This window comes from Aptenodytes patagonicus, chromosome 1 (assembly GCF_965638725.1).
Source record: "Aptenodytes patagonicus chromosome 1, bAptPat1.pri.cur, whole genome shotgun sequence".
Taxonomy (NCBI): domain Eukaryota; kingdom Metazoa; phylum Chordata; class Aves; order Sphenisciformes; family Spheniscidae; genus Aptenodytes; species Aptenodytes patagonicus.
In genome coordinates, this window is record NC_134949.1 from 108,380,013 (window position 1) to 108,389,617 (window position 9,605).

General features: G+C 43.8%; 1 protein-coding gene across 2 annotated transcripts in view; it reads right to left on the minus strand.

Moving 5' to 3' along the window:
- The window catches only part of HTR1F (5-hydroxytryptamine receptor 1F), a 116,067-nt gene extending 108,166 nt beyond the window's left edge, over window positions 1–7,901 (minus strand). For both annotated transcript variants that reach the window (XM_076351791.1, XM_076351782.1), the window contains exon 1: window positions 7,754–7,901. The gene's annotated coding sequence lies outside the window, so the exon portion shown is untranslated. The remainder of the gene's footprint in view (window positions 1–7,753) is intronic.
- Between the last annotated feature and the right edge of the window lie 1,704 nt (window positions 7,902–9,605).

Below are 9,605 nucleotides of genomic sequence, written 5' to 3' on the forward strand. Positions count from 1 at the left end.
TAGGACAGAAAGGTCCCAATCTGGGTATGGTCTCAGCTATTGTGCTTATTTGAATTGTTCTCCTCAGCAAATCACCTCCAAATCCACACCTGGCTTTTGTCTTGGAGGAAACTGGTTGGTTTGCTCTATAACAGGGTCCAAACAAAACAACATTGATGCAGTTTGGATGGTCAGGAAATAGGGACTTAACAGCAAATCAGGGAAGTGACAATGTAGACATATCCATAGATCCTCATTATTAATAGAAAATAGTTGTTTATTCTAGATATAAACATCCTAAATTATTAATTAAAAACCAAAACACAAACAAACAAAAAAATCCCAAACCCCACAACCACCCAAGGCTTTTGGTCTAGATGAAAAGAAACACACATTTCATCTTCTCCAAAACAGCAGGGGCCCTTTTTGCTACTGGCAACTGTCAGTCTTCAGGTAATTTCATAACAAGACCTGCAGTGCAGTCCTTGAGAAGAGTGAGGGTTGGCCGGAAGAAAAAAATTAAAAGCCTTCAGTAAAAGGCAGAGAATGAGTGTAATTTATAACCCTAATGTAAAAATTCTTTGTGCAGAAGAGATGGTAATGATGCCATTATGTTGGGCAAGCCCAATATAGAAGATTGTTTATGTAGGTACAGGCGTTAGAGAGGACAGAATGGAAGTCATTTCCCTAGGAAAGAAATCAACAGCCTTAAATGCACCCTTTACAGAGACCAAAATGCTATTAGACTTCTAAAGTTTGACTTTCCTGTTTTCTTGAGCGAATAATCATATTATTTGCCTGTTTTGTCCGGTACATTTGGATTTTTTCCATGTCATTAAATAATTTCAATGTCATTTTTTGCTCCTGGCTGCTCCTTCAGGTGGCCCCTGGCCCTGGTTCATCCCCTCACGGTGCTGGGGCTGTCAATGCGTCCCATTACCAGCACTTGGCTCTGCCTGCCTGCACTTGGCTGTGCCCCCTCGGTGAGGCAGTGCCCGTGCTGGGGTCACCTTGGCTCCCAGCACGTCCCCCCTTGCCGAGCAGCCCTGCTCCCTCCATTCCCCACACGCGCAGATTCAGGATGTGGATGGCCATGTAACATTTTTCCAAAAAGGATCTGCCAGTTACATCGTCTGAACATGAATCAGCTCTGTGATATTGCTGACATATATCTGGGGATGTACATCTCTGCCCGGTCAGTCATTTCCGCTGTTACATTTGCACTCTTGGTTGTTCCTGCCCAAGAGTATCCTTGAGACTTGTTCTATTGAGCTACATTTCTTAAAGCAACTTTAAGTTCTCACTCAATTGTTCAACCCGTTTGCATTCCTCCTCAACCTTGTATCACCTGCACACTTACCAAGTGTACAAGTTATTCCCTCAGCTAAACTGTTAATGAATAGTTAAATACTAATTATTACTAAACTGTTAATTGAAAACATTACATGACACCCAGGAGAGTCTCCTGGACAATCACAAGTGGTACCAGCCTTACAAGTTGACAGTAGTTGTTATAATGAGTTATTAAGACCTGTTTTCTGACTAAAGTTTTCCTGACAGTGGTACACGCCCCTCCTAGTATTTTCACCCAGGCCACATTTATTGCTTTGTGTCTGTTAGAAGCTTGTCCTGTAGTTATTAGGATTTATTATAACACCAGTTGGAGGAAAATACTGTGATAACTGGCTGGGCTGCATCTGTAAACAACATAGATGTGGTCCAAATTTTGCCTCCATCCTCTAGTGGTTGAGATACCAATATACCACCGCCTGAAATCTCTCCCAAAGATCATCTTTTGATAATAGACCTCTCTGTTTCAGTTGTCTCTCTTTCGGTTTCAGAGCACCTGCTTCTCATCAGTGACTCAGTGAACCACAGTCATCGCAGTGAGTTAGGAAACTTGTACTCCGTGGGCTCCATCACCACCTACTGCAGTGGTTTGTCCAAGCCATGCTGATCTTTTATAATCTAGCACTAAGCTAAGGATAAGAGAACGAGTACTGATAGCTACTTTTTTTCCGTATTGAACTTCATAGATAATCTTACGCTTAGTACAAATAAACTGAAGAGATTTAATGCTATCTAATCAACAGCGTTTATGCTAGGTAAAAAGACAGGAATATGTTCCTTTTCTCCCAGAGGAAGGAACACTCTTCTTCAGCTAAAGATACAATTACGGCCCAAATCTATGCATCTAGAGACTAACAAAAGTGGTTATGATACAAAGAAATCATCTGCACTTACACTGGAAAATGCTTCTTTTTCATATATTGCAGCAGCCCTACAATAAGTGTTATGCACGCTGGCTTCTGGACTCGGGGAAAAACAACAGCCGTGATGATTATTGCTGCCCACGCAGAAAGTTTTTCAGTCAGGGCAGCGTCAGCGCTTTCACGTGAGTGCAATCAGTGGCAATCCAGGAATTCAAAAGACCAGGAAACTCAGACAGCTAAGGATGAGGAGAGCACGGTCTGCCTGAAACCTAGCTGCTGTGAGGTAAGAAAGATGGTGAGACTGGGAGAAAGAGGGAGAAGAGAAGATGCAATGTGATGCTGAAGTCACGCCATGCTGCTGGCCTTAAGAGTGATTCGCTGAGCACCGCGTCCTCTGTCAGAGGTAGGAAGCAATAAGCAGAGAACATCTGGCATTCCTGTCCATGAAAAGACCCAAGCCAACTGTTCTGCTCTCCTCATGCAGCTGCTGTAGGAACCAACTACAGACAGCTCTAGAAAGGAAGTGTTACTATGGGAAAAAGGAATGAAACTTGATTAAAATAAACTTTTATTCCCACTACTGTGAAAAAGGGGGAAGAGGAACCCGACTGTTGTCTGTTTGCCCATAATTGTTATTGCAGACGTGACTACACAGTTACAGGTATAGTAATTAAATGCTCATAAATTCTATTTTGAAGGTCAAAAGTTTCTAAAATTGCCATATTTTTGATTGTGACTTATAGCAGCAGAGTTCAGAAGTTCTCCTCAAGTCAGGAGAAGCTGCCAAATGCAACCACACTTCAATAGGTACAAAGTACCCTTTGGAGAAATTCCTGGTTTTGGGTTATAAAACATCCATCAAATTCTAATCACTTCTCATTACTGCACAAGCAGTAGCTTTTCTGGGTTAGGTCTTCCAGTCCTTCTCACCTACTCTGTCCAAAATTTACATAAAGGATCTGACCTTTCTGTGACTCTCTCAGTTTTCGTTTCTGCTCTCCTTTCCTCCTCTTCCAGCAGGTCACATTACCAATGTTCCTTCATAATTCATTGCAACTTTTTGTTCATTCATATGGCTTTTATATTTGGCCTCCGTGAAATTGGTATGTGTGCTTGTGTACATACGCATATAAGCACACACACATATTTATACACACAAGTGGGTAGCTAGGTCACCTTAACCTCTCTTTGCACCTCATAGCTTATTAGCAGGACTGTCACTATCTGTGCAATTCAATATTCCCTGTGACAGAAAATGACTTTTGAACTGTTTAGCACCTAAGGCATAACTGCTGTGTTTACACGTGGGCCAGCTGACTTGCTGATTCTTTTTTGGATGTTTTTGCCATCAAAACTTTATCTTTTCCACCATCAACAAAAACCCAGTTCAGTCAAAGCCTGAAAATGAAACAGTGTCATTTAACATAGTGGAGTAATGGTTTCTTACAAAATGCAATGAATTAGGCCCAAGATGATGGCAGACCATTTCTAGGGAAAAATAATTTTTTAAAAAAATTGAATTTAGGTGGCCATTTTTCACTTTGATAAGCCCTATCTTCAATTTGGAGCTGCTTAACACTCAACCCAAAACTTTCAAAATTCAGCTGGCGTTTTGACAAGAAGAAACAATGCTTAAACATATTCAACAAGGCTACTTGCTTGTATGCTGATGTAGTTTTTTAAAAGACAATATCACAACTAGTGCTTTATAGAAACTTTCTCTTTTTTCAATGAAGCCAGTGATGTGGGAGTCCTTAGATCGGGCTTTTTGTGGTGCTGAGCTGCTGATGCTTCATGGCAGAACAAACCATGTTTGCTATTTAAAACTAGCTATCCAGCCTTTAGCCTAGGGCTCTCTGCCTCTCTCCTGCAGGAAACCTGCAAATGCATACGCAGGGATGCACAGCTGTAAGAGTCAAACCCAGTTTCATAACTCTTCCTTTTCCAAGTAAGCCTCCCAAATTACCATGTGATACATTCCTACTATAGGCAAGGAAACTCAAAAGTGTTTAGTCAATTCTTAGGATGTCTAGGTCTGCATGGTTTACTGTACTCCCACGTGCTTTTCTTCCTCCAGGAACTGCAGGAGAAGCGAGGACATGAAGAGGGTGTGAAGGAAATGACCACCAATTCCCTTCTCTCGCTCGATCACTAATTTGTAAGATGAGCCATCCTGAAAGTAACACTTAAATATATATAATACACATTCCCAGCACTTCCCCTGGTGTGCCCTGGTCTTAATTACAATGTGAAGGGTGTATACTGAAGGACTTGCTTGTCTGCCAAGAACAGCTGCCTTGTGAAACTTTCCCGCCATGGACATCAAATGTCAACTGAAAAAATACTTTGTTTTGTTCTTGCATTGAAACTTCTCCAACTTCATTACAATTGGAAACATAATGTAGTAGTAGAGGGCAACATTATGTCTGTTATATATAATTAGTTTGCAAAAAAATATAACCAGGGGACACATTTTAGATAGAATCACTTCTTCACACAATAGTTGCAGAACAATGGATCACATTGACTGATCCTTCTTGCTAAATGCTATGACAAAGTAAATGAGCATTTGTATAAAAATGCCATAACAGTTGAAACTTGAATTAGAGAGTCTGTAACCTTTGTTTGTGATCATAAATTACAGAGAAACCCTGCAGGCAAGAATGTAACATAAAAAAAAAACCAAAAAAAAGGAACCAAAGCCAAGAGATACAACCCATCAAATACTGAAAGTGCATTGTATTGTATACCTAACGTTAATCACTTAAGATCCTATAGTACAAATTGCCTCCAGCAGTTTCTAAAGTTATCTCACAGGTTAAATGGACACCCACAGGTAGAGATTAGTCATTTAAAAGGTAAAGGCATAAAAACTGATTTCAAGGACTAAAGCTGTCTTAAAGTAAATTTCTCTTTCATTTTGAAGCTATGCATATTTTTTTGCCCCGTTTCTGGATGAAGGGCTAATACTAGGGGCAAGCCACTGAATCTGGCAGTATATAAGGCTTTTTCCAATTAATAACTTAAAGAATATTGGGGCAAAAAGGTGTTACTCTTTCAGATCCAATAACTTCAGTTGTATCTTCTAACAGACAGGCATCAGTAAGTTATAAAAGAAATCTGAATTTTAATCATTTACGTCCTCTTAAACACTAAAATAGTGGTATGTCATCCTCAGATGTGGAATTGGCACAAAATGCCATGGGCACGTGAGAGATGTCATGTGCAGCGTGAGCCCTTTTTGTCTGTAACCCCAGCTTAAGAGGAATCTTAGTATTGAAAAGTCAGATTCTACAAGCAGTGAGTGCCTCCTGCCCGAGTGTATTCTGTTAGCCCTTTCATTTGCTGCCTGGATGAAAACACAGGTAATTTGGAGCTCACAGGGGGGAAGGAAGGAATTCTGCAAGGAAATATGCAAGGAAACTTGCTTATTTGCAGGTTTCACTGAAGGCAGTGAGAGTTGTAGACTCCAAAATTTCTGGGAAAAATAAAAAACAACAGAGGCTTGATCAATCTCTTCTTAAGAAAGCAGAATTTCTGACTTACCTAAAAGTCTATTTTAATTATTGCATTAAAATTTCACAATGGCTTGGAGCTGATTACCGTTTTTTCCTCCTTTGACACTCCAGGCGCTTCAGTCTCCACAATCGAAATGAAGAAACTTTCAGCTACTTATGACAGGCTTGGCAGAAATCACACCAAAGAAAGAAGGCACTATCATGCCTGTGAATGGTAATTGTGAAGAGGCAGAGGTAGCAAGAGCAGTGTGCTTACAGTGCCTTAAAACAACCTGACGCAAAGGTCACTGTTGTACCTTTGGCAGAGTTCAGACAGTAATGTTCCCCGGAGTTACTAATGCTTTGAGCAGCACTGCTGTCTAGTCACTTAACCACTCATGTCCTATGTGCAGGAGAAACAATGCCCCCTACTTCCATACTCCCGTTTAATGCAACACTGCAGAAAGTTAGTGTGCAGTGTCAGCACACAGCAGTTTGTATGTTCATGAACAAAGATTATTTTTAACCCCTAAGCAAAATATTTGTCTCTTGGGTCAACAGATCTTAACATTTAGTGGACTAGAAATAACCAATGAATGCAATTCTATCCCCTTTTGAACACTAACAAGATAAATGGCGGATGAACGTAAGTTTTTGGAAGATTAATTCAAATGGAGATGTAATCACAGCAAGCAGCAGTTTAGAGCAGAAGCATATGCTAGGCGCTTTGAAGGGCACGTAGGGTCCTGTCTCTCTTCTTTGACTACTGAGACCAGTCTCCAAGCTGAGGTCCCTAAAATACGTGCCCAAAAGTAACTGCTGTAAATCTCTTCCTTTTTCCTTTCCCCATCATTGTTTGTAGTCCTCTGCGGCTCAAAACCTGGAATCACAAGTCCTGTGCTTGGCCACTCTCAGGCTGGTATGTGTGCCTGTGCAGGTGTGTATGCACATGTATGTACAGGCAGGTAGATCAACAGATGAATGACTTCTCAGAAAAGAAAGAAACAAAATCAGTTAAGAGCTGCAGAGTCTACACAAAGTTTTTCCTGAGTTAAACTTGGAAGTTTAGCTCATATTTTACAGCAAAGTTCAGGTCAGTCATTTTTACCAAGTATCCAACTGATACTCTCATTTTCTCTTATTCTATGAGAATAAGGCAGTCTTTTCTCCGTATCTACACTGACTTTTTTTTTTTTTCCTAACTGGCTTCTCATTTTTATTTTCCTCAGGTAAATGTCTGCTGGGTTAATACTCCAAGAAGAAGAATAGCTAATAGTAGAGAGCAGAAATGTCTATGAAATTATAATGTCTAACAAAGCAAAGACATATAATCTCCTAAAGTCGGTTTTCATAATGTGCAGAAAGCCTGGGGTTGCCCAGTCTCATAAAGCATCCAACCAATACAGTGACTGTATAAAATTAATAACCTCTCGAACAAAAGCCTGCTGGATTAAGCAGCTACACAAATTGTGCAAACTGTCCAAATCGTAGCACGTTTCTATCGCTTAAATGGAAACTAAATAATTACAGGGCTGAGAAATACCACTTGATTTGGTTTGTGTTGGCAGGATCCACAAGTTGAACTAGGATGAAAACAGAAGGCAGTTCACTTGTTAACATCATAAACTAAAGAGATCCAAAGCCTACTTGGATTTTCAGATGTGAATGCCAGCATACAAAATCAATCGGCATACAGGATTGCATGTGTGCAGCATACACACTTCTGTGCTGACTTAGCATCGGCAACAATTAAACTAGGGAAAAGCAAACTCCGAGAGATGTTGCCACATGAAATCTCATCTACGTTCAGGTTAATAAAACAAGTAAACATATTTGCAAGGCTGGTATGAACTAGGAAGGTTTTCATTCCTCGGTCCAACTTTAGGAAAATGCAGAAACAGAGTCCTGCTCTGTTCGAAACCCCAACGTTTCAAGTTCTCCGGCAGCACAAGAGAAGCTAGTTAACGAAAACCAAAGGATGACGAAATGAAGCCAGATAAGCCAGAAATATCTACACATATAAGCACACAGCAAGCAAGATAACGAAAAGTTAGCTAGATTTACCGTTTTAATTATCCAAGTGGGTGATTTGTTTGGGTTTGGGGTTTTTTGGGAAACGTCGGGAGCCGTTTTCACGAGGACTCGTCCATACGCATCCGCACCGCGGCAGGCGCCGGCCCCGGAGCGCGGAGAGCAAAGCGCTTCCCTCCGCAGCCACCGCTCCCCCCGCCAAAAATGAAAAAGAAGAAAACACGACGAGGGGAGGGAAGGGAAGGGGAGGGGAGGGGAGGGGAGGGGAGGGGAAGAGAAGAGAAGAGAAGAGAAGAGAAGGGAAGGAAAGGAGGCACCAGCCGGCCGGGCAAACTCCGCCGCCTGCGCTCCGGCGCCGCCCCGACAGCTCCTCTGCCCGGAGGGCTGCGGGCGAGGCGGCTCCGCGCCCCTCCGCCGCCTCGCAACTTGCGCCCGTCGCGGGAGCCGGCGGGGCGGGGCGAGGCGGGGCGGCCGCCGCCGGGGGAGGGCGCCGGGATGCGGCGCGGCGACGCTCGGCGACGCTCCACCCGCGCTGCCCGCGTCTCCCGGGCCGCCGCGGGGATGCGCCTGCCCGCCGGGTGGTCCCCCCCGCTCCGGTGCAGGGTGCCACGGGGCGGGAGGCGCCCCCCGCCTGACCGCGCGGGGAGCGGCAGGGGTCCCTCGCGGGGGCTGCCCTGCGATCGTGCCACCGAGCCGGACGCGGGCTGGGAGGAGCAGCGCGAGTCCTCGGGGGGAGGGGGGGCGGGGAGGGGGCTGGTGTGTCCTAATTTGGGCGGAAAGGCTGCTGCCTAGTCGTCGTCTTTTCAGTCTCTGCCTTGTGGGGGGAAGAAGGGGAAGGTCTGTTTCAAGCCCCCGACTTCTGTGGGATTTTGGATCCTCAGAAGCGCGTGCTCACGGATGAGACCGCTAGCCTCCTCCAAAATGTTATGACCGGGCTGCGAGGAAGAGGTGCCAGGCTGCATGTAATGTGGTGCAGAGGTGGACAAGTCTGTGCTCAGTTCTGCAAAGGCAAAAGAGCAGCTGGCAGAGTCATAGATTTGGGCCAGGAGATTTTGAAGTGGGTGATACCTTAGTGACGTGCTTAGACATGTCTGGGAGGTAGCTGAGCTGCTGTCCCTGGGCTGAGCCCCAGGCTCTTCAGCACCTCCCAACAGTCGCACACCTGTTCAGTGCCTTCTCTCTCCCTCTTCTCGGCACTCAGCACTGGGCTTCAACACGTCTCAGTGGTTGTTTCTAGCCCATCATCTGAGAAGGCCGAGCACCACACGGATGACCTATTTGCAAGCAGTGCTTTGAGCTCCTCTTTACATGCTGTGTGCAATTCCCTTCCCTGATGCGTATTTTGCCTTGGTACTAAGTAATCCTGGGTGCTAGTTAGTAAACCGTATGTACCCTTTCCTTCAGCTCACAATGTTTGTTGTTCGCTCAGACCTCTGTTTGTACAAGTCTTTGGTTTTGAAGCAAACCAAAATGTGTTTCAGTGAAACCAGCCCCTACATACCATTGCAAACTTTTATTCCACAAAAGCTGTAAAAAGCTGAAAGTGCTAGAAGTTCATTTATACCTTTGGCTATTCAAAAAGGCAAAGGAAAACCTTTTTAGGTAGCAGCTCTAACAACTGCCTGCATTGTAGTTTCATCAGCCTGATTAGAGGCAGTCTCCCTGGACCCTTTGGTGTCTGCCAGGTTCTGAGGTGGCTGCTTAGGACTTGCCTTTTGCAGGCTTTTTAAGTTCCAGTTTTACATGAGCTGAACACAGGTTTTTCTTTTGCAGGTTTTGGCACTAGTCAATACAGTCGTCTCCTCCCTCAGCTACCAGTCACCTGTATCTCCTGCTATTGTTTGAATTAATGAAAGAAGTTTTAATTATACCACAAGTGACCTTA